Below are 26,715 nucleotides of genomic sequence, written 5' to 3'. Positions count from 1 at the left end.
CAAAACTAAATGCACAATTAAATTCTACGGATTTTCTACCCCGAAAACATATATAATATGTGGGGTTTTGAAATAAAACTAATGCCACCACATATATGCGAGAATGAGACATAAACCCGTCTTAGCAAACTAGTTACGCCACCAACATGAAAATAGCAAGACAAATATTTCTAATATGCATGACAAGGGAGTTGCAAACAACATGAACATTTTACATACTAGGTTGGAGAAATTCGGACGCTGTAACGACTAAGATGCGGTCCTTTCCGATTTAGGGAACGAGGCCCCAAAATGGAAAGAAGCGCATCTAAGCGTTTCGCAAGCACGATAACATAGCACATATATAATAATAGAATGACAAATAGTGAATCATCTGCCATCTCATAGATAATATCAGAGTTTACATCACACATTTATTCAGACAAGATAGTTCCGCTACGGACTACATGACATGAGAAAAGGCTATGCTACCCTGCATGCTTGCCCACGATCTGAAGATTTCCAAGAAATCCCTGAGGTACTAACTAAAGGTTGAGCTTTCTTAAAGATTCACAAAGGTCAGGCTGGACAGGCTTCAGAATGAGACTGTTGCAGTAAGCCTTCCTGCTCAAAGCATCTGGCACGACATTAGCCTTGCCTGGCATGTACTCAACGCTCGGATTAAAATCTTGGAGCATTTCTACCCAACGAGTTTTCCGGAGATTTAGGTTAGTCTGGGTGAAGATGTACTTGAGACTCTTGTGATCGGTGAACACTTCAACCTTTCGTTCCAACAAGAGGTGTCGCCAAGTCATGAGAGCATGTACCACTGCTACCAGCTCAGGATCATGCACATGATAATTCTTCTCCGCTGGCTTCAACTGCCTGGAGGTATAAGCAACCACTTTCTTCTCTTGCATCAGAACTGCACCAAGGCCTTGAAGAGAGGTGTCGCAGAACACTTGGTATGGTTTGGAGTCATCAGGAGGAACCAAGACTGGAGTAGATGCGAGCTTCTCTTTGAGTGTGTCGAAGGCCAACTGACACTCTGGAGACCAGACATACTTCACAACCTTCTAAAGAAGACTTGAGAGAGGCTTAGCAATCTTGGAGAAGTTCTCAACGAACCTTCTACAATAGCTTGCAAGCCCGAGAAAGCTTTGAAGCTGCTTCACATTCTGCGGAGGCTCCCACTCAACAATGGCATGCACCTTCGACGGATCAACTTTGATGCCCTCGGCAGAGATGATGTGCCCAAGATAGACGACTTCTTTCAACCAGAACTCACACATGGAAAACTTGGCATAGAGTTTGTGCTCTCTCAACTTATCAAGCACCGGCCTGAGATGTTCTTCATGTTCTTCCTCAGTTTCTGAAAAGACCAGAATGTCATCAAGATAAAAGCAAGACGAACTCATTCTTGAACGGAGAGAATATGTAGTTCATCATTCGACAAAATGTAGGTGGAGCATTTGCCAAACCGTATACTCATACGAGCCAAAACTAGTCCTGAAAGCAGTCTTCAGAATATCCTCTTCGCGAATGCGAATTTGATGATAGCCCATTCTGAGATCGAGCTTGGAGAAGATCTTAGCCCCTTTCAACTATTCTAACAACTCATTTATGTTCAGAAGTGGATACTTTTTTCTTATTGTCTTCTTGTTCAATGGAAGGTAATCGACACACAACCGGTCCGTGCCATCCTTCTTCTTGACAAACTGAACTCCACAGCCCCACGGAGATGAGCTCGGTCTGATCAAACCCAAACGCTCCTGCTCATCGAGTTGCCTCTTAAGTTCCTTCAGCTCTTCTGGACCTAGTTTGTATGGCCGTTTGCACACAGGCTCAGTACCTGGTTCAAGCTCAATAACAAATTCAACTTCTCGGTGCGGAGGCATTCCTGGCAGTTCTTCTGGAAACACATCTTCATATTCGTAGACCACTGGGACTTGAGAAATAGGATTAATCTCACCCTTTTAATTCAAAGAGAACAGATGGATTGTGTCATCGCGTGCCGCGAAGATAATCATGTCCTCCGAAGAGTGAGTAAGCTTCACTTCTTTAGCTTCACAATCAATCGATGCCTTGTTCATGGCCAGCCAGTCCATCCCAAGGATCAAATCAATGTTGGAATTGCCCAAGACAATAGGAGATGCCAGAAAAGAATAACTACCCATCTTGACAGAAACATCCGGAACAACCCAACGAGAACTCATAAGCATCCCCGGAGAAACAATGTCCAAAGACTTAGCCAACTCTTGAAGATGGAAATCATGCTTTGCCGCAAAAGGATATGACAAGAAAGAATGCGGTGCACCAGAATCAAACAACACTTTAGCAGGAATATCATTGACGAGGAGGTTACCCATGATCACATCTGATGAGTTTTCTGCCTCAGCCGCATTCACCATGTTGACTCGAGCAGACCTGGAGTTGAACTTCACGAGAGAATTGCTTGGAGGTTTGCCTGGAGGAGGAGGCGGAAGACGGAGCTGAGAAGTGCACTTGTTGGCATAGTGACCCTTCTCCCCACACTTGTGACAAGTAACATCTGCTGGCTGACGGTACTGTGTCTGGGAGGCCCTTGCTTCTGCTGCTGGAATCTGTGCTGAAAAGCTGGGTTGGGTGGGTGGGAAGAACCACGGCCACCTGAATGCTTGAACTGCTGCGTGTGATGATGAGGAGGAGGAGACACCCAAAACTTATGTTGCTTCTGAACCACCTGAGTTGAGGAAGACGAACTAGAATCTCTGAAGCGCTTCTTAGAATACTCCACCCTAAGCAAAGCTGACTCAGCCCTGAGAGCTAAGTTGTAGAACTTATCGAACTCCTCAGGATCGTGCAAAGCGAGAGCTAACTGCAAATCTTCTTTCAAGCCACCTCTAAACTGATAAATCTTGCTCTTCTGATTAGGGATATCCTGCAAGGCGTACCGGGCTAGCTCGTGGAACTCGACGTTGTACTTGTACACAGAGTTACCACCTTGATTCAAGCGCCTGAAATTCTCATGCATTTCCTCCACGAAGATGGACGGAATGTAGTGGGATCTGAAGTCACGGCAGAACTCATCCCAAGTGATCACTCTAGCACCCCTGGAATCCTTCAACTATTGCCACCAGATATATGCTTGCCCCTTCAGCTGGAATGTTGCAAACTTGACAAAATCCTCTGGACGAACGTTGCTGCATTCAAAGTGCTTGTTCATCTCGCGGATCCAATCCTCAGCATCAAACGGCTGGTCACAGGAAGTGAAAGTCTTCGGCTGATTTGACAGGAACTGACTCAGATTAAAAAACTGATTACCACCATGATTGAAGTTGCCTTGCTGCTAATTAGTCCTCTCTTGCAATAACTGTATCAGCATCTGAGTGTTTGCATTTGTAGCAGCCATCACCGCTTGCCAAGCCTCTGCAGGAGGAGGCAGCGGCGGAGGAGGATTCTCCGGAGGAGGAGGTGGTGGCGGCACATCCTCACGACCTGGATTCTGACGAGTTGGTGGAGCCATCCTGAAGACGGACAACACATTAGCCCACAGAATAAATTGAAGGTATGGCTGAATCAAAAAGGCAGGAATATCTGAACAAGAATATTAGCAATTGCACTCGAACAAAATAGTAAGAATGCTTCCTCAAAGTGACTGTCGACAAAATTCTGATTAGGACCACTTGCAAACAAGTATGAGCTATAACTGCTCAGAACAAACATATGATCCAGATTTCATCTGATATCTTCGTGGATAAAATCGCACGGGCTCGAATTTACAATAGCCATCATGTGCAAGGTAGTGCACACGACTTACGAAGTATCCCCGAGTCGTAGCAAGCTACAAGGACTCTTTAAGACACAACGAGAACCGCTGTAAGACGACCATGAACAAACATACCCACTGAATGTCGAATCCCAACCTCACATCATGCATATGTAGGAAGATTGTCCTATAAGTCACTACTTGATATCCCACCTATGAATTCCCGAAATATCTGGTCATGCAATCTGGTACCCGGATACAAGGATTAATATTCACACAACTCCTATACTAACCCATCCACTGTATCACATCTGTCAACACATAATCAGAATCTCGGACCTTCATCTACAACAGACCCTCGTGATCACAATGATACAAAGTATGGTAGTACTCCCGAACAATCTGCAACAGTACTGGGGACATCGGGGTTATCTCGCCACTACTAGTATTGAAGCAATTACGAACATCCTTCGTTCTGAGGTACTCAGAAATCTGAATCATGGCGATGTGCACAAGAATTCCCTGGAGCTCACCTCCCCGGAAGAAATCAAGGCACACAGGAGGCACCAAGACAGAACTCCATCACATCCATATCATATAGATTTCAAAAATACCCGCGTGATCTTAAAAAAAATTGAGCGAGAAGAGGAGTAGAATTAAGATTTCCTAAGTCGAGAACCTCACCAGAGCATGGAAGAGGAGAAAAAAGAATCCTACTCTCGATATAACTAAGACTCAAAACATTTTACTAGACTCGACTCAGCCAAGTACGATCACACAAAGGCTCCTATGGTCGTAAGGCTCTGATTACCAAAATGCAACGACTAAGATGCGGTCCTTTCTGATTTAGGGAATGAGCCCCCAAAATGGAAAGAAGCGCATCTAAGCGTTTCGCAAGCACGATAACATAGCACATACATAATAATAGAATGACAAATAGTGAATCATCTGCCATCTCATAGATAATATCAGAGTTTACATCACACATTTATTCAGACAAGGTAGTTCCGCTACGGACTACATAACATGAGAAAAGGCTATGCTACCCTACATGCTTGCCCATGATCACGACCACGCCTCAGTCTTCTGGATAGTTCACGTACAAGCGGTCGTTCTCCTCATCGTACTGCCACGCCAGCTGTGTGCCATCGGGATCACCTGTGTCGGGCGTACCTGTACCTGTTGGTGTGTTGAAGAATCTTGAGCCACGGGGACTCAGCAATCTATGACCTCGGTGCCAGAACTAGTCAAGTTAATAGATAAGGAAGGTTCAGTGTTTAGGTTGCAGCATCCTAAGCTTTTATGGTGGCTAACTTACGTAGAACAAGTTATTGAAGGTGGTCTATACTAGTGGGAGAATACTATCTGATCATTAAGTGATCCTGAACACCTACTTACATCAATCATAACCCCACCGTGTTCCAGATCAAAGAGAGGACTTCGAAGGGGCCAGTCATGGTTATGCACTCAGTTGGGAATTTTATTAGATTAAGTTCAAGTTATCTAGAACCAGATGTTAACAAATATTCCAAGTTGCAGCATAACCGCGGGCACGACATTCCGAAAGATTAAACCCTGCATGGGTGCTCCAACTAGTCCATCACAAATGGTCACGGGCCGCAAAGTAATCCTCTATCACGAATCTCGTGATTTCGTCGGATTCCTTAGAGGAAAACCTCAACTCTGGGGAGAACCAAAGCTTCACCGGGATTCCTATACGCAAGATATATCGCTAAGGTAAGACAAGACTAGCAGGACCTCCCGTCGTGTCGACGACCCCGATAAGAGCCGCGTATCTCAGTCTCAGCACACGAGGATGAGTCACACTACGGTTTATACCAAACCTCAGGTTGCCCTGTGGTGTCCCCATAGTCTGCTCAATTTGGACCAACACTCATGAGGAGCACTGGCCCGGGTTGTTGACTAATTCGGGGTAGCTATTCCCTATGCAGATTATTATTAAGTGATTAGCAAATTAACACCAATGTTGGGTCCTGCCGGACAAGTCTTAACACTACACGATTTATCAAGGGGGTCCCCATAATAACCCCGAACGTGTTAGGAGCGATCAGTTATGGAATCAAACACCGGTAGCCGGAAACTAAGGCGGCAATAACGGAACAAAACACCCGACAAAAGGCTAGGCCTGTCATTATTCACAAAGTATATAGGTGCATTAATTAAATAACAGATTTAACATAATGATATCAAACTCATGTTATCACATGAGGCAAATGCACCTGCAACTAGCAACGCTAACATTAGGAGTTGAGCAAGCCTACTTAGCCATTCAATATTTGCTAGGAGGGGGTAGTGTTTGGGTTTCATGGAAATTTCATGAGGCAATTATTTCAGAGGTAGGCAGCGAGCATATGACGAAGGAAACGTGAATCTAAGCATAACAAGTCTAGAGATGGTATCAAGGTCATGTCATCTTGCATGTGATGTCTTCAGCTTGGAACTGCTCTTGTTCGTCCTGCAAGTACTCTCCCAGATCCACGTACTCGCTCTCCGATCCCGGTGCTACCCAACATTAAAAAATAGCATCCAATGAACAACAACCCAAAAAGATGCAACAAGCACATGATGCATGAGATGAAAATGATGATGCATCTCTATTCTAGTTACTTGTACCTACATGAGAAGAAACTACAAACTTCTGGACAGAACTGCACTCTAAGCTAACTTGACATGCATTAGTATGAAACGAACAGATGCATCACGCGAAAACAATGCAAAAACATATAAAGAACGTTACGAACGGAGCTACGGATCAACGGGAAACAACGAAACAAGATACGGAGTTCTACGGATCAATTCCATCACCAACACACTCCAATGGCATACTTCTGGTATTCCCAAGTTGCCAAATCACAAAACAAACAAGTATGGATGGGGTGGTGCAAAGAAACTCACCACTTCATCAACTATGATCTCAGAAGCATCTAAACATCAAAACCATACATTCTGTCCTAAACACCATCATAGCAGTTTGAGAGCCACATGCAAAGCACCTATAGCCACCCAAATGTGCCAAATAAGATATGTGGTAGAAGCTACTCAAAATATCTACAAGCATCAACAAAAAGATAATACAAAGGAGTTACACACAGAAAGATCTACAGTTGCTAACTTGACCAAAAATATCGGTTTTCAGGGACTTAGTGAAAATCTCAGATTCTCACTAGCTGTTTATGCTCTGAAGCATTTTGACAACACCCAAAACAATATCTACAGGAAGCCAAATGGAATGAAAATTGACACAGAGTTATACAAACACAAAAGCTACAACTTCCTAGTTGATTGCAGGGGCTAATTCCCAACACATGAACTTGCAAGCACAAATACAAGGGAAGAAAATAACAATAGTTTCTCAGACTTAGTGAAAATCACAGATTTTCACTAAACTGAAATTTTCAGCCACATGCCTACTTTGAATAAGCACAACTTGCACATATAAACTCCTAAGCATGAAACAACACCACCATGCTCTAGAGGGGTTCACCCTCTACTGCCACAACAAGGAACCATCCTCTTGGGCTCATCACATCACATGGAACCAAGCTCTAAACATTGTACAAAACAGAAATATGACATTCCCAGAAGGTGTTCCAAAGGGAAATCTGATTCCACCAATGGATCCCTGGGATGATTCTACCCCAAAAACATATATAATACATAGGCACTTGCATAGAACAAAAAGGCACAAACTTGAAAGGGAAAACTACATGGAATCACAAGGAGGTAAATAGTGTTATATCACATGTGCTACTCACTAGTCATCACCTACACATGCATTTGCACATAATCAAAAATCCAATGGTGCACATGAGGGGTAGACCTCATGTTCATGTGCCTTAGCACAACACCACACACACACATACATCAAGCACACACATAATAAGCACCTACACATGCTAGTTATCACACACACACACACACTAGCTTACACTCACATCATGCATTCCTACACCTACACATACAAACTTGCACATAGGTGCTTATCAAGGCACACCATGCCTTGCGCATGTGTGACACACACACACAAGCACACACACACACAAGATCACATACACTACACACAAAGTATGTGGGGGGAACCCACACACATACTCACACCACATAATTGCACTTACTAGTGCTTAAGTTCAACTCTCATGCACATGAGAAACACACACACACATGCATCCTACCTTAGTCCATATACACATACTAACACACTCACATACATGAGCTAGCTCAACATACACTTGCACTCAAATACCTACACATGCATATCTACACATGCTAGCAAAATACTAGGAACACCTGCTGGCTGTGAGGAGAAAAATATCACACAAGGTGAACTAGCAAGATGCAGCATCAATCTAGCCAGCAAGGAAATAGGAAAAAAATATAAAAGGGCTTGGGGGGATTCGAACCCAAGACCCCCTAGTACAACACACAGAGGTACACCATTCTGCTACTTGCCATCAGCTCGACAGAACACATGGGTTTAACAGGATAAGATACTCCGTGCAGCTACTGTGCCAAGAATTCCACAAAACAAAAGGGTATCGCCACTGGGTCTCGAACCCGCGACCAAACGCTGCAATAAAACCCACCTACCACTCTGCTCGTGCTCGGATCTTAACAGAGAAGAGGGGGAAACCCTGTTGAGCAACCCCTCTTGTCCCTCCTCTGCCCGACGGTGGCCGGAACAGGGGAGGCACCACGCCGGCGATACACATCAAATTGGCCTAAGGCCCGTCGAAGGAAGGGAGTAGGGGCTCCCAGGGTTCCATTTCACTAGCTAACTACCCTCGAGGAGGCCTATACCTACTGCTCGACGTTGCGCAGCGGCGCCGGCGACAGAAAGAGGAACGGCGACACGGCTTGGATCCTAGGCGCAAGATCTAGCTACGGGGGAAGGGAAAGATGCTCGTGCTCACCCACTAGACAAGGACGTCGTGCCTGCTGGAGAGGAGGTAGGGGAAGGAGTGTAAGAAGCCGTGGCAGGGAAGATCGTCGGAGAGGAAGCCACCGTCGTCGAAGTAGGGGTAGCAGTGCAGATCTGCTCCTCCTAGCTGGGGAACGGGTTCCCTGGAGAGGAGATGGGGAAAGAGTGGCGGTGGCTTGGGAGGAACCCTAGGCCTTGCACGGACGCCAAGGGTTATTTATGGAGGAGGAGGAGGCGAGGGACGCGCGGCCTCCAAGTCCGTGAGATGGTGTTGCTCTCTGGCGCGCTGTCTCTCTCTCTGACAAACTGACAGAAGGAGGAGGAAGGAGAACGCCGTCTAAAGGAAGGGGCTGCACGCGGGAGGAAGTTGGGCCAGCTTGTGGGAGAAAGCCCACTCGTAGGCGCTAGATAAGAAAAGAAACCCCACTTGGGTTTTCTAATTTAAAGCAAACAGAGACAAAAAATAAAACATGGGCAAACCTGTTGAAGCTAAAAATAAAACAAAAATGCCCCTGGTCATAAGGAATTATGACCTATTTAAATAAAATGGAAAAGCAATATTTGGAGCATATAAATATTTACAAAACAGAATTTAATTGATCTATTTTGTGAATATTTGCACCACTAAAACATAGTTTCAAAACAACAAATACATAGCATCACATCCACCACAATTCATACTAAAGCATGGGCATTTTTGAAACAGGGATGGAGCAATAGAAACTAGTGCTTAAGATAAACAGAGAAGGGGGGAGTTTTGAAACCTAGAATAGTTGCATCCTACTAACAATTGCACCACTCCACACACTTCACATAGAACCACATATCATCACATGTCATCACACCACATACACATGATCACAAGGCAACAATCACAAATAGGCATGGATGAATGGATGCATGGATGCAAAGGGAAACAAGACAAAGTGACATCACATGAAATAACACATGCATTGATCTCTCATGGCACTAACATGATGGACCCACATACAAGAAGGTTCCAACTATGGAAAGTTACACTCTTGGGGCATTACAGACGCACTCTTAAATAGCTACGATATAATTCACCTTAATATAACAGCATGCAAAACTATGCAAACAACAGGTCAAACAGTTTTAGTTATGCATGCAAGTTGGAAAATGTTAATCTACACAAAATTCTGGTCAAGTTACATATATAACTCATTACGATCCGATGCACGGTTTAAAAGATACGGGCATTCTATGTATGCATTATCTCGAATTGAAATAAATTCGCAATAGAATAAAATACATCGCGGGCCGAATTTGTTGCCGCCGGAAAACTAAATGTCGCTCACGGCGAGGGATAGAGGCGCTGGCAGGGGGTGCTCACTCTGGCCACTTGGGCCGGCTGGAGAGGAGGGCGACAGGGCCGGATGGGCGTGGTGGATGGAGGTGGGCCACGGGGCGCTGGAGGTACTCGACCAGCTCGGCCTTGCCCCCGATGCGGCTGAGGCGATGAGCTCCTCTCTTACTTGTCGACATGGATCGGTTCTCGACCCCGATGGCAGCAAGGATTGGGCTCCGATGAGGCTGCGCAGCAGGTGGCCGGGTGGCAACGGGACGGGGCCACCGAGATCCGGTCATGGCCGGCAGGGAGGTGTCGGATCTTGTCGTGGCCGGCTGCGGAAGGCGGTGGTTTCTGCGGGGTGGTTCCGGCAATAGGGATGATGGGGTTCCGGCTGGCTCGGGCCTTGAAGCGGCGGATGGCGGCATGACCTGGGGACGACTGCTACTACAGGGCGTGCGATGGGAGCTCGCGAGCTCTCTCAAGGGAGGCAGGCAGGCACTGGTTTCGATGCTTTCGGTCACCATGGGAAGAGGGCTGCGGTGCATTCTGGTCGCCCGGACATGTCCGGGTCGGCCGTGAACATGTCCGGCAGGTGCAGAATGTGGCGTTTCTGGGAAGATCTGACCCACAGATGGATTTTAGGAGACGGAGGAGGTGGAGCTAGCAGGTGGGGTTTTTCTGGGGGGGTATGTGCAAATTTGGCTAGGGGGAACCCTAGTGGAGTGAGAGAGCTCTCTCCATGGGGTGGCCTTATATAGGGTTTACTCTATGGTGGGATGGACCTCGCCCGTCCGATCGCGATCCAACGACAATGAAAGGAGGGAGTGGCTAGGTGGGTCTAGTGGGCTGTGTAGTTGGGCCATATACGGATGAGAGGGAAATGGTGCGGCCCGTGACAAAGTTTTCAAACACGGAAACGTCCAACAATTAAACCGACTATAGTGCCGCTATATATTTAAAGGTTCAGGTATCAAACAAACTCCAATTGCGACGAAATTGGGCAAGCGTCCTACCTACATTAAAATAAAGCACGCCAAGTTTAAACCCAATCTGAGAATATTTTTTATGCACTGTCATGGGCGTGTGCGTGTGTGGTTGGTCTCAAAACAGTCAACAACAAAAACGGAGAGAACCAACAACTAATAACTGATGCAAGTTTTATAAAACTGGCGGCAACGAAGTGCCGATGCAATGCAGATGATGCGAATGACGTGATGATGGTTGTGACAAACAAATAATCACAGGACGACAACGGAATAAAAGGGAAATCTTCTGGAGCGTCGGTTTTGGGCTGTTACATGTGTGTTCTGAGTGCTTCCTCTATGAATGAGAGGAGGTGGAAGGGTATATATAGGCACCCCCCAAAATCCAACCGTTCCAACATTATTTCCCAACTCGGTGAAACCCAAATGAATCTCGATGGTACCAAGTTGCACTAAATGTGGCAACTTTTGAATTCTCGATGAGACCGGTATATAAATCTCGGTGTTACGATACGATGACCTAGGACAATTTCCAAATCTCGATGAGACCGCTTCCAAACTCGGAAATTCTAATTCTTGAAATTTTCTCAACAAAAAGTTGGTCACATGCTTTCGGTGGCACCGATATGAAACTTGGTGGTACCGAGATATTAGGGTTTGGCAAAGGATATATTAGTGGAAAATAGGTAGGCCCGAACGGGAAAAGTTGGTGGCACCGATTTTGCTGTTTTGACTTGGGACAGACATTATTGTGGGAGAATGGCTAAATATTTTTGGTGGCAATCTCGATGCACTTGAGCAACTAGTTATTCATAATACCTCACCCCTTCTATTAGTATTGGCTTTCCTATGGACTCAAAAAGTGATTTCTTAGAAATATAAAATGTAGAGTCCTCTTGATGGAAGCTTGAGCCAATCCTATTCCTCCCTTTCTTCAAAGGGTTTCTTCTCACAATTCTTTAGACAATGAATCTTTGAACTTTTCTAAACTTTCCTTGGATAAGATCATTAGTTCAATGATACATATGTTGTTATTAATTACCAAACCCACCTTAGGGAGCAATTGCACTTTCATGGTGCCTCCTAGATTGGTTAGGTGTCATTTGGGAGACTCCTACTTCGTGTCGTGGAGTTGAACCAAGAAGTTTGTAAGCGCAAGGAGATCGCCTACTTCATGAAGATCTACCCCGAGTGAGGCTAGTACTTCGTGGACTTAAGCCATGATGAAATAGACAAGGTTGCTTCTCTGTGGACCCTTTGTGGGTTGAGCCCTCTATGGACTCTCGCAGCCGTTACCCTCCGTGGGTTGAAGTCTCCATCAACGTGGACGTATGTTACCACCACCTATCGGAACCACACCAAACATCACTGTGTCAATCTTTGTGTTTGATCTTCCTATCCCTACCCTCTATTTACATGTGGATGTCTTTACTTTCCACTGCTATACTATTAGACTTCATGTGTAGGGTTTGGTTGACTTACAACTATTGCTAAAACTTGCCCACAAAAAAATTGGGAAAAGTCTAAGTTTTTATTTGGTCAAGTAGTATAATCACCCCCCCTCTAGACATAGTTCGAATCCTACACCCGTCTCGTCGACGTCTTTGTTAAAATTATGCTTAGTACTAATAGCCTTTGTTTAAAGAATCGGTCTTTTGTTAGAACTATGTCTACTTCAATTAGCTAGATTATTTAGCGAACTTGGTCAATTTAGTAACTACAAGCTATGTGTCCACTATATAACTAAGTCAGAAGTTTGTGTTAAAATTATGCAATGACGTGGATCTGCAGTATAACTATGGAATATGTGGGGAGGGGCAAAATTTGTTATGTTCTATATCATCGCACACGCTAAAAGAAGAGAAACTGTGTCCGATGAATCTCTATAACCAGGGAATACATGTGGAGGGGTAAAATTTTGTATGTTCGATATCGTCGCACTCCCTAAATGCAGAGAAACCATGTGTGATAATCTTTGTGCGCCAAGTTTCCCTGCACCTAGCTAAAAATTTCGTCGACTGCCGAAATATCTGCCTCTCCACCCCAATGGCCACATTTCCCTTGTAACCCCCCCCCCAACACCCCCTCCCGCCACCGTCGCCGCCACATATCTCTCTCTAGCATCCGACCACCGCGAACACGCCATGGTCTCCTCCTCGAATGACCCCTCAAGCCGTCTCTCCGACCACAAATCTCTCACCAGCCACATATTCATCTCTTCTCTCTAGCTAAATCAGGCTTAGGTTTTGGTTTGGAATTGGGGATTTTAAAGCGGCACGCAAATTTAAGCCATTTCTTTCTCTTGTAGATACCTAGAATATTCACTTCAAAGGAACTGAGGAGGTAGCTGAAGACCTATCTGTTCGTGGTCAACATCAATTTCCATTCGTGAAGTTATGACCTTTTGACTCAGGGTATATTGGGAGGAAATTTCTGCTATGTGCAAACAAGGTTAGCCTAACTCTCATTGTTAGAAATCATTTGTTATATTAGGTATGATTTAAACACTTCCGTGAGATTTTTGATTCTGGATATGATTAAGATGTTGTCATAGTACTACGATTATGAGTGCCATTTTAATTGACATCAGTAGTAATATGTTATAAATTTGTTCGAATCACATGGTAGGAATCTCGCACCATGACTATAAAATATAGCATTTAGGTACTTAGTGAAAATAACAGTTTTTCACAAACTATTTTAACCTGAAGGCCCACTAACAGCAAGAAAACTATATGCAACGAGACTTATCATGTTATGAAAATTTACAGCATGGTCGTAGACATGATCCACTTCATTTTGTTCAACATGAGCTTTGTCTAATTATGCACAGGAACATGTCTAGCATCAACAAAACATGACAATTTGAAATAAACAGATTCTCACACTTAGTGCAAATAACAGGGTGCAAGAGCAAAAGTTTTTAAGAGATTGGCATCTTTGACAGCAGAATGTACATACATGTCACTATTAATTTGATCTCATTCAAACACTCCTGATCTCCATCTTGTACTACAAAGACTGTTGCATTTATATTTAGCTTCCTTGTAAAATTGGCAATTTGTTATTCCACATGATATAAGCGGAGGAGGGATGAGAACGAGAGCATCCTACTACAGAGAATATTTGAGCAAAACCAAGGCATGGACAATGAAGACCCATGTGAAGCAGGTAAGTACAAGCATGGCCAGCCATATCTTGTTGGTGAATACTATGAGGAGTGCAGTTCCACTTGTTGCAAGTTACATAAATATTGTATGGACAAAATGTCAGAAGGAGAAGATACTAACATTCTGCAAGTGCTCTACAATATTAGGCATTGTAATCACCGTGAGGGTACCATCAATGTGGAATTTGAGGAATTTCATCTCTTATTCATATTTGATGCGCTTGCTGCCACTCTTGTCAAATGCTTGATTTTGTAAGTACTTCACACACACTGATCAACTTCTCCATACAAGGTTTTAAATGAAAAAAGCGAAATGTATTGTATTCCTCTCAGGGGTTCGACGGTGTAGAGGACGCTGAGGGTGCATGCGTATTTCATAGAACTGTATATAGCAAACGACATTTTGTTATATAACATTGTTACACGCAAGGATTCCATTGATCATGTCGCCATTATCTTCTTTAGGTTACAAGTAGCATAATTTTCCATGTGTCCATATCATGAATTGTAAGTTAAATATACAACCATGCATACATTGATCGTCTTTCAGTTTTCCACAAAGTTTGTAATTTCAAGGTTTTCTTGAACTGTAGACAACACTAGATCTTGGTGGTCATTTTTCCAAAATGCAACACGGTTTAGTAACTGGATTATCTCGCAGAGTCAATTAAGCCTTAGGAACTAAATGATCTTCAGGATTTCATGGATATGTATTTCATTCTTTAATATTAATACGTTATGTTCATATCTGGTTCAAGAATTGAGTATGTGAAAATTCATCTTCATTTGTAGTGTATTGTCAAATAAAATAGCTTTAGGAGGGAGATGATTCGACTGCCAACTACCTTTGGAGCACGTGATCATTTCTGTGGTAATACAATAAAATATTTTATTTTCAGAAAATGCTAGTCATATGTTCAAGTTTCTAAGTAAACCTCTTTCTATTTCTCTCCAAAGAAAAAGAAATAACATACACCAGTTAGGTTGTTCCTAACAGGAAAAATACTGAACTAATACTTGACAAAAAAATCGGTGTCCTCAAGAACAAGGGACCAACCTATGTGGATACTACATGTGCGCACACATTATGAATCTATATACAGATGTTCTATGTGGTGTCGATGCTGACAACATTGAGCCAATAAGTCTATTTATACTATCTTCTACTCCACACATGTGTCACTTTCTGATCTAAAAATCATGTAGTTGATCTTCAGACCGATGGCCTCTAAACCACTCATCACATATGAATTGTTGTATGTTAGGAAATTTATAAGCACTGATATGTCTCTGTCGTATCTACTTTTCTGAACTCTTTTGCCCTTGGTTTGGACTCTAATTTGCATGATTTGAATGGAACTAACCCGGACTAACGCTGTTTTCAGCAAAATTGCCATGGTGTTGTTTTTGTGCAGAAATAGAAGTTCTCGGAATGACCTGAAAATTTACGAAGAATTTTTCTGAAATTAATGAAAAATACCTGCGCAAAGATCCACCGGAGGAGGTGAGCCAGTGGGCCAAAAGCCCAGGGGCCGCGGCCACCCCCCAGGCCACGCCGTGAGGGCTTGTGGGGCCCACGAGGCTCCACCGCCTCTAAACTCAGCTCTATATATTATGTTTCGCCCGGGAAAAAATCAGGGAGAAGGATTCATCGCGGTTTTACAAAACGGAGGAGCCGCCACCTCCTGTTCTTCATCTGGAGGGCAGATCTGGAGTCCGTTCTGGGCTTCGGAGAGTGGAAATCGTTGCCATCGTCATCATCAACCTTCCTCCATCGCCAATTCCATGATGCTCTTCACCGTTCGTGAGTCATCTCATCGTAGGCTTGCTGGACAGTGATGAGTTGGATGAGATCAATCATGTAATTGAGTTAGTTTTGATGGGGATTGATCCCTAGTATCCACTATGTTCTAAGATTGATGTTGCTACTACTTTGCCATGCTTAATGCTTGTCACTAGGGCCCGAGTGCCATGATTTCAGATCTGAACGTATAATGTTCTCGCCAATGTATGTGTGTTTTAGATCCTATGTTGCAAGTTGTAGTCACCTACTATGTGTTATGACCCGGCAACCCCGGAGTGACAATAGCCGGAACCACTCCCGGAGATGACCATAGTATGAGGAGTTCATGTATTCACCAAGTGTTAATGTGTTGGTCCGGTTCTTTATTAAAAGGAGAACCTTAATATCCCGTAGTTTCCATTAGGACCCCGCAGCCACGGGAGGGATGGACAATAGATGTCATGCAAGTTCTTTTCCCTAAGCACGTATGACTACATACGGAATACATGCCTACATTAGATTGACGAACGGAAGCTAGTTACATATCTCTCCGTGTTATAGTTGTTACATGATGAATCACATCCGGCATACTCATCCATCACCGATCCAATGCCTACGAGTACTTTACTACTGGTCCTTGGTATGTTACTTTGTTGCTACTGTTATCACGGTTGCTGCTCTTACTTGCTACTGCTATCACTACTGCTGTTCGTTGCTACTGTTGTCACTACTGTTGTTACTTGCTACTTTGTTGTTACCTGTTGCAACACTTTATTGGCGCCATTGATACAACAAGTCACGGATAGTCTGCCGTCAACACACCACTTTCTGGCACCGTTGCTATCATACCACTTTGCTACTGATACTTTGCTTGCAGACACTAATCTTTCAGGTGTGATTGAATTGACAACTCAGCTGCTAATACTTGAGAATATTCTTTCGCTTCTCCTTGAGTCGAATCAATAAATTCGGTTTGAATACCCTACCCTCGAAAACTGTTGCGATCCCCTATATTTGTGGGTTATCAAGACAATTTTCTGGCACCGTTTCCGGGGAAGCACAGCTATATTCTCTCAGTCACTTGGGATTGACGTCTGCTGGTCACTATGAGGAATCCGAAAGATCCAAGAACTGAAATCTTGCCTTCCACTACGAGGACAGGTAAGGAACTGCCATCTAGCTCTGCACTTGATTCACCTTCAGTTATGAGTAAGTTTGCGACATCACCTCGTGCTAGAAATCTTGATATGTCGCATGTGCTTGATGATGCTACTTCTACTGCGCATGATGCTTATGATGATGCTATGCTTGATATTGCTTTGCCTGATGATGATATGCCTGATACTGCTTTGCCACTAGGTGCATTCCTTGATGCACAAATTGCTAGAGTTGCTGCTAGATGTAATGATACTTCTGAAACTGCTGATACTATTGAAGTAGAACCTCTATTTTGCCTGCTAGAACTAGCTCTCCTATGCCTGAATTGCCTGTTATGCCTGAACGCTATGTTATGGAGGGAGAGATAGCTAAGGACTTTCTTGCGTGTAAGGATAGATATGATGTTGAGAAACTACTGCTCAAGTGGAAAGAAAAATCTTTGATCGCTAGGATGAAATACGACCCGAAGTTTGCTACTTCGCCTATCTTTGTGACCGATAAGGATTATGAATTCTCTATCGACCCTGAGTTAATCACTTTGGTCGAATCTGATCCTTTTCACGGTTATGAGTCTGAAACGGTTGTAGCCCATCCTACCAAACTACACGATATAGCCACCTTATTCACTAGTGAGGAAAAGATATGCAACTACTATATCCTCAAGCTGTTTCCTTTCTCGCTAAAAGATGATGCTAAGACTTGGTTCACTTCTCTTGCTCCTGGTTGTGTGCGTAGCCCCAGGATATGGTCTACTACTTCTCTGAAAAATATTTCCCTGCCCATAAGAAGCAAGTTGCCTTGCAGGAAATATACAACTTTTCTCAAGCTGGAGAAGAAAGTCTCGCACAAGCTTGGGGGAGGCTTATCCAGCTACTGAATGCTTTGCCTGATCACCCTCTTGAGAAGAATGAAATACTTGATATCTTCTATAATGGACTTACCGATGCTTCCAAAGACCACCTAGATAGTTGTGCTGGTTGTGTTTTTATGGAACGAACTGTAGAACAAGCTGAGATTCTACTGAATAACATCTTGTGCAATGAGAATGCTTGGACTATTCCCAAACCACCTCCTAAGCCAACTCCAAAGAAAAGAGGTATTCTATTCCTCAGTCCGGAAGATATGCAAGAAGCCAAGAAATCTATGCGAGAGAAAGGTAGTAAATCTGAAGATGTCAAAAATCTACCACCTATCGAAGAGATCCATGGTCTTGATAACCCGATACAGGTAGTAGAAGTAAATGCTCTGCGTAGGTTTGATGACAGTGATATTCCTTTTGATAAACCTTCTAGCCTATGCCTGGATGAATTTGATAACTTTGTTGCCAAACAACAAAGCTTCAATGATTATGTTAGCAGACAATTGGAACAGAATGCTCGTGTGCTTAGTCATTTAAGTGCTTGTGTGGACAGAAATGTCAATGATCTTAAGCTTCTGAGTAAACATACCTTTATGGTTACTACTCAAGTAGAACAAGTACTTAAAGCTCAGAATGACTTGCTTAATGAGTTGAATGACAATTCTGTCAGAGTCGTCACTAGAGGCGGTAGAATGACTCATGAACCTTTGTATCCGGAGGGTCATCCGAAGAGAATTGAACAAGATTATCAAGGAGTTAGCACTGATGCACCTAGTCATCCTAGAAAGAAGAAGAAAGATGATAGGAACCTGCACGCTAGCAACCCTGTTGCTGCTACACCTGAGAGTCCAAACGATGTCTCTGTCTCTGATGATGAACATGAGCCTAATGATAATATCAATAGTGATGTTCATGTTGATGCTCAACCTAGCAATGATAAGGATGTGGAGATTGAACCTGTTGATCTTGATAAACCACAGCCTAAGAATAGAAGATATGATAAGAATGACTTCACTGCTAGGAAGCATGGTAAAGAAAGGGAGCCATGGGTTCAGAAACCCATGCCCTTTCCTTCCAAACCATCCAATAAAAAGGATGATGAGGATTTTGAGCGATTCGTTGAAATGATCAGACCTGTCTTTCTGCAAATGCGTTTGACAGATATGCTCAAGATGTCTCCGTACGCTAAGTACATGAAGGATATTGTGACTAATAAGAGGAGGATACTTGAGGTTGAGATTTCTACCATGCTGGCTAACTATACCTTCAAGGGTGGAACTCCTAAGAAACTAGGTGATCCCGGTGTGCCCACTATACCTTGCTCCATTAAAGGCAACTACGTTAGAACTACGTTATGCGACCTTGGAGCCAGTGTTAGTGTTATGCCTCTCTCTCTTTATAGTAGACTTGAACTGGATAATTTGACACCCACTGAAATCTCGGTGCAAATGGCTGGCAAATCAACTGCTTTCCCTATCGGCATTTGCGAGGATGTGCCTGTTGTGGTTGCTAATGTCACTATCTTAACAGACTTTGTTATCTTCGATATTCCCGAGGATGATGTCATTGCTGTCATCCTCGAGAGAAACTTTTGAAACACTGCAGGGGCTGTTATAGATTGCAACAAAGGCAATGTCACTTTCCATGTCAACGGTAATGAGCATACAGTGCACTTTTCGAAGAAACAATATCGAGTACATTGCATCAGTGCTATCGAAAAAACTTCATCGATTCTTATTGGGAGCTTTGAATGCCCTATTCCCCATGTCAAGATGAAGTATGATTTGCTTGTTGGGAAGATACATATCCCCATTGAGGTGACCTAGTGACTATTCTAAAATTCACCGTCTTCTTTTGCGATTCGAAAAGGTTTGTCGAGGAGACTTGATCAACCTCATTGACGGATTTCTTTCGATGACCATGAGATGGATGAATCGAGGAGTCACAAACCTCTGTTCCAAGATTTCACCTTCGGTTGCTTAGAAGAAAAATGATAGGTTTATTTTAGTTTTCGTTGTTTTCTGTTTTAGCGTTCGGTAGAAAAGTACCCCGAAAATAAAAGTTCTCCGAACGTCCTGAAAATCAAGTATGATTTTTTCTGGAATTTTTAAAAATTCTGAGACAAAGAGCTTGTCTGGGGGCTGCACCAGTGGGCCACAAGCCCTGATGGCGCGGGCACCCCCCCTGGCCACGCCACCTAGGCTTGTGGGGCCCACAGGCACCCCCTCCACTCATTCTTGCTCTCATTTGGTTCTCCTACCTCGAGAAAAAATCGTTTCGCAGCTCAAACCCGTGTTCTTGCTCCTCTTGCTGGGATTTTCGATCTCTTTGCTCAAATCACCGTTCTCCGAACTGTTTTGGGGAAATTACTCCTTGGTAAGTGACTCCTCCATTGGTCCAATTAGTTTTTGCTCTAGTGCCTTATACTTCACGTATTTTTGCTGCCTTGGTGACCATGTTCTTGAGCTTCGCATGCTAATTTTAGGTGGTCCCAAGTAGTTTTCATGAGTAATATGGCCTCTAGGCACTTGTGGGAGTAGTTGCTACTAGTTTGGTTGAGCCTTGTTCACTTTTCCTTTGGGTCACTGAAAATTTCAGAAAAGGAAGATGTTCAGGAGAAACTTTCATGGTGGTTCCTCAAGCAAGAGAGGCCCCCGTCTTGCGATTCGGGAGCCTGATCCTTACCAACCAAGGGACGCGCAGGTACAACCATGTGAATAGCCTTCTGATGAATTTATGATTGAGGTGGGTTTCGAAGACGAGTTTGATGCACTTGTTCGCAACGTCGGACTAGAAGAATTCATCTCTGATAAATGTAAACAGTATGTTGCTCTCACTGCCTCCTTTGTTCGTAGATTCAACTTTTCAGTTGGCCGTGACACATCGGTACTGTTTGATCTCTATGATAAATCGTATACCATGGATTTAGAGGATTTTAATAGAATTTGCAAGATACCTATTTGGGGTAGCCTCAATGATCCTCCTAAATCTTCGGTTAGAGATTTTTGCTGTGGTATTACTGTTGGAGAAACTAGAGACATTACGCAAGCTACCATGGGGAGTATTCATTTTCCTGCCTTGCATTACTTTTCCCTCTTCATAGGTTGAAGCATTAATGGCAAGATTGAGCATTGTCACCTCTGCGCACCCGACCTTAGTATCCTTAAGAGCGCACTGACGGGTGACAAAAGCTTCCACATGGGAGCTATTATAGCAAGGAGGTTGAATAAGAATGCTATTGAAGGGGATTTCTTTGGTGGGATCTATGCCACTCGCATAGCAAAAAAATTTGGAGTACCCATCCGCGAAGGAGATCCCCCGCTTCATACAGCTCTCCTTGACCGCGTCGCTTTGACACGCTATGAGTTCCTTCAGAGGGATGATGAATCCCTCCTATACTGATTGATATTTAACCGACAGCGTGTTTTCCATATTACCCTTTGTTAGAGAATATATCTCCATATGTGGTTTTCGTAATTGATGAAAATTCCTATGGACTAATGGTTGCCTTAAGTTATATTTATAGGATTTGTCCATAGGCACTTCTTGAAGTCCATCTGTTGGGTTCAAGGAGTTTATATGATGACCAAGATGGTATTCAAGGTATTATCCAAAGAATGGCCATAGAGACACAAGGTTGATCAAGATCTCAGACAAAGAGTAAATCAAGATGATCAACACACAAAGCGTAAAAGATGTACCGAGAGGGATCAAATGATCCCATGGTATGGTAAGCATTGTCCATTACGTGTTTGTGTACTAACCCATGGTCTTTGTGAGAGTTCTATGTGGGGGTTAGGTGTGCTTCCATGGGCTTACGTCAAAAGGAAGATCTCATACAACCCATGAAGGATGACGTCAAGTGGTGATTGTCATCAAGATTGCGGTGTGCAAGTTCAAGTGGATCAGCACGAATATATCACGCTTGATGCTTGTCGTCCATTGTGGTGGCAATGGACTTGTGAAGATATGTTGAAGAGCTGCTCACCCATAGTGTGTATGGGGGAGAAATCAACTAGTCTTCATCAGGCCAACGCAATCAAGAAAGGTGGTCCATCTTGAGGAAGCCAAGATCATCGTCATCTAGCTCAATAGAACGAGGTGCAAGGTATAGGTTTGCCCTTGATAGGTTTTCTGTTTTAGGATAGATTGTCGTACTGTCACGGGGGGCTCTCAAATGAGTAGCTTGATCGTATCGTTCGTTGAGAGCTCAAACCATTTGCATCCTTGCATCATACTTCTTGGTTCTTGTTTGGTGTTTCTCTTTGTGAGTTTTAGATCTTATGTTCATCTTCATGACAAGCTCGAGGTCATCGAAAACAGAGTCCATATGCATCTTCTACGATGTTTTCGATGTTGAGAGTTTTTACCGGTCCTATTCGAATAAGGGTTCTCACCATTTTCTTATGAGATTTTTCTCACTTGCTTCTTATACATATTTCTATCAATATTGTGTTATCCCATGTCATTAGCTTTCCAACAAACTTGGTTTCGTTGAATTTGGAGTCCGTATGCGAAAGTTACAGCAATTTCAGTATCGAGCGGTAGTACCGCTCCTCGTGCCAGCGGTAGTACCGCCCCCGGAGAGGTAGTACCGCCCCCGGAGCGGTAGTAATTTTTTACTACCGCTTCCTAGCGGTAGTACCGCTCCAGGAGCGGTAGTACCGCTCCGTCGGACCGTTTTTTGCATACTTTTTGGCCTCAGCGTGGTTGGTGAACCTACCGAGCGGTAGTACCACTTTGTGCGGGCTGTGAGGCTTAACGGTTGGATTTTTTCCCACCTATAAACGGGGTTCTTCTTCCCCATTGAACCTTATCTCTTGAGCTCGTGTTCTTCCCCCATTGTTGACCTTCTTCGAGCTTTCTAACTCTCAATCCCTCCAATGATTCTTGCTAGTTCTTGAGGGAAAAGAGAGTGGAGATCTAGATCCACATTTCCACCAATCACTTTCTCCTCTAAGTGAGGGGAACCCCTTGGGTATAGATCTTGGAGTTCTTCGTGTTCTTCTTTGTTCTTCCTCTCATTTTCCTCCCTAGCATTAGTTGCTTCGGTGGGATTTGGGAGAGAAGGACTTGGGCACTCCATGTGCCCTTGCCATTGCATTAGTTGCATCATTTGAGTTCTCCACGGTGATACGTGGAAGTGAAGTTTGAGAACCTTATTACCTTTGGTACTTAGTACCCAAGATATTGTTCTTCGTGGATGCTTTGGCGTCCTAGAAGCTTGGTGGTGTCTCGGAGCTCAATCATCGTGGTGTAAAGCTCCGGGCAAGCGTCGGGGTCTCCAATTAGGTTGTGGAGATTGCCCCTAGCAATTTGTACGGGTATCGGTGACCGCCCCCAAGGTTTGCCATTTGTAGGGTTCGGTGACCGCCCTCAAGGGTCCCTTAGTGGAATCACGACATCTTGCATTGTGAGAGAGCGTGAGCAGATTACGGTGGCCTTAGTTGCATCTTGGGGAGCATTGGGCCTCCACACCGCTCCAATGGAGATTAGCATCCGCAAGGGTGTGAACTTCGGGATACATCATCGTCTCCGCGTGCCTCGGTTATCTCTTACCCGAACCCTTTACTTATGCACTTTACTTTGTGATAGCCATATTGTTTATTGGCATATATCTTGCTATCACTTAGTTGTTTATCTTGCTTAGCATAAGTTGTTGGTGCACATAGGTGAGCCTAGTTGTTGTAGGTTTTGTGTTTGACAAATTAAACGTTAGTTTTATTCCGCATTTGTTCAAGCCAAAACCGTAATTATTTTAAAGCCCCTATTCACCCCCCCCCTCTAGGCGACATCCACGTCCTTTCAATTGGTATCAGATCTCGGTCTCTCTTTCTTAGGTTTAACCACCTAGAGAGTAAGGATGTCGACTAGGGGTTTAGGATTCACTGACACTCTTAGTTTCGATGGCACAAATTTTGATGTTTGGGTAATTCGCATGCTTAATCACTTTCGGGTCTTGGACCCAAATTTAGAGCGAATTGTAGATATGGGGTTTTCTCCTCCAAAGGATTCTCAAAATATATCTTTAGAGGATGAGAAAAACTCTTATCTCAATGCTCAAGCTTCAAATGTGCTTTTTGATGCTTTGAGCAATGTAGTTATATTTCAACTCATGCCATTTCGGGATGCTCATGAGTTGTGGACAAAGCTTCAAGATAAATATGGTATGTCCAAGATTTGTGGGAATGATTGTTCTCCCTCCACCTCGAGTCGTGTGGTCTTCTCAACTTCATCTACTTCACCTACATGTGGATTTCCACAAGGTAATGATATGGTGTGTAGTGGTGATCATTGCAACAATGATAGTGGGTTTATTGTTGATGATCCTTCATCACTATATTATTAGAATGCTTCATCTTTGGGCATTAACACTTCGAGCACTCTAAATGTTTTACATGCTTGTGTTGATAGTCCTTTCATATCATGTAAAAACTGCTTGACTAAATCTCATGATGATATGCTTCCTATATCTTGTTGCCATGATAAAAATGTATATATTTCCTCGAGTTGTTGTGCTAACAATGTAGAGGAAATTCATCACTCCATGGAACAAGATGTGGCCTTGAATGATGCTTCAAGGGATCCTACATCATCATATATTGTGACTCACTTTTGCCTTATGGCTAAGGCTTCAAAGGTATCTCCTACTTTGAATCCCAATATATCTCATGATGATGATGTTGATGATAATGGGGATGAGAATAATGATGAAGAGAGTGATAATATTGCATCCTTAAAAATTAAGGGTGAAATGATTTTTAAATCTCTTTATAAGAATAAACTTGCTTGTTCCAACTTCTTGGAAATCATGTATATTGCCACTGAGGGCAAGAAATACATTCAGGAGTTGGAAGATCATCTCGAGGAGCATGAGGCCACCATTGAGACAATGCAAGGTTGTGAGTGTGAATACGCTAACGAGATCGCGGAGCTGTCTCAAGCTCTTGAAAATGAACAAACCACCAAGGAATCTCTTGAGGAAACCTTTGCTATAGAATTATCTAGATTAAGGGAATCCCATGATAGAGCTCTCGAGGTGACTAAAAACGATAAGCTTGAAGTTGCACATGCTAAACTCGTTGAGGACTATGAGCACCTCGAAAATGGCTCAAAGGCTATTAAGAGTTCGCTCATCGAACTCACCGAGTCTCATGCTCAACTTGAAGCTTCATATGCTAAAGAGCTTGCCAAGTTGCCTTCTCCTCTTATTGTTAATAATGATGCTTGTGCTACTAATTCTACTTCTTGCGAAGCGTCCATTTTAAAGGAGAATGTTGAGCTAAGGGCTCAACTCGAGTTGCTATCTAGCAATTATGGGAAATTGGAAGAAAGTCATGTAATGCTCACAAGCTCTCATGATGATCTTCTAGTATCCCATAATGTGCTAAAATTATCTCATGAGGATATTACTACCAAGGTAACATCGAGTGAGCCTCATGTGGACATTAGCACTACTTCTAGTCAAAAAGCTATATTGCCATGTGCTAGTCCTCGTAATTCATCTACTCACAATGTTGCTACATCTTTTGATGAATTACTTTCCATGCCTTGTTGCTCTAACAATGAAGCTTATACTTCCTCTAGTACTTGTGCTGATACTAACCATGTAGAGGAAATCAAAGAGCTCAAAGCCCAAGTCACTTCCTTGAAGAAAGACTTGGAAAAGAGTCATGAAGGAATGTCCACACTCAACAATGTCTTGTGTGGGCAAAAATCCCCAAATGACAAATATGGACTTGGATTCAACTCCAACAATAAGAATAAGTCCAAAAGCTTCAAGAAGAAGGGCCAAGAACAAGTCAAGAATTCGGCCAAGATTATTTGCTTCAAGTGCAAAATTGAAGGGCACCATGTTAGATCTTGCCCACTAAAGAAGAAGCCCCAAAGTCACAAGCAACAAGGAAAGAGGCCACAAGTGCACTCACATACTCAACTACAAGTTGAAGAAAGGCCCCTTCCCAAGAAGACCCAAGCCAACACTCCTCATGTTGAGAAATCAATAGGGAAGAAATTAAAGGGTAGATGTTGCTACTTATGTCGTGAGAAGGGTCACTTCGCTTCTTCATGCACGAGAGGTAATTTATCCAACACAATCATTATTGATGATATCTATTCATTTGGGAAGGATAAGGTTGGCAATGTGTTTGCCAAGTTTGTTGGTACTCAAAGTGGTGTCAAGAAAAGTACCATTTGGGTTGCCAAGCCTATTGTCACTAACCTCTTAGGACCCAACGTGGTTGGGGACCAACAAGCTCAAACTTGATCAATAGGTGTTTGTGGAGGACATTAGAGACTTGGATACATAATGAGGAATTAAGGGGTCTTCATCATTCGTATTTTCTCAAGCCAAGTCATTTGGATTATCGAGTTTCTATCTTATATCCAATGTGCCTCCTTACAATAACTTGTACTTAAACTGTTTACATTGTTAGTTGCTTGCCCCTTTGCATGTTGTGGTTTTGTACCTTGCATGTGTTTGTATATTTTGTGCTTCCAACTTTATTATCTTGAGTAATCGAGTATGTTTATGTTGGTTTGCATATCATGTACATGTGAGTGTTGTATTGAGCCTTTTTGCATCTTGTTTGTATCTTTATTGGCTCTTGTGAGAGATTAATGGATTATCCCATTGTGGGGGAGTGATGTGCTTTCACAACTCACAATCCTATAAATGTGTATACATGGGGAATACCACTTGGTATTGATATTTCAGGATTATCTAGTTTCTATGTGGTATGTCTTACTCTTGAGAAATTCAAATTCTATATGGTCCATTAATTAT

This window comes from Hordeum vulgare, chromosome 1H (genome assembly GCF_904849725.1).
Source record: "Hordeum vulgare subsp. vulgare chromosome 1H, MorexV3_pseudomolecules_assembly, whole genome shotgun sequence".
NCBI lineage: Eukaryota > Viridiplantae > Streptophyta > Magnoliopsida > Poales > Poaceae > Hordeum > Hordeum vulgare.
The sequence above is the reverse complement of the archived record's forward strand: the minus strand, read 5'-3'. Positions refer to the sequence as shown.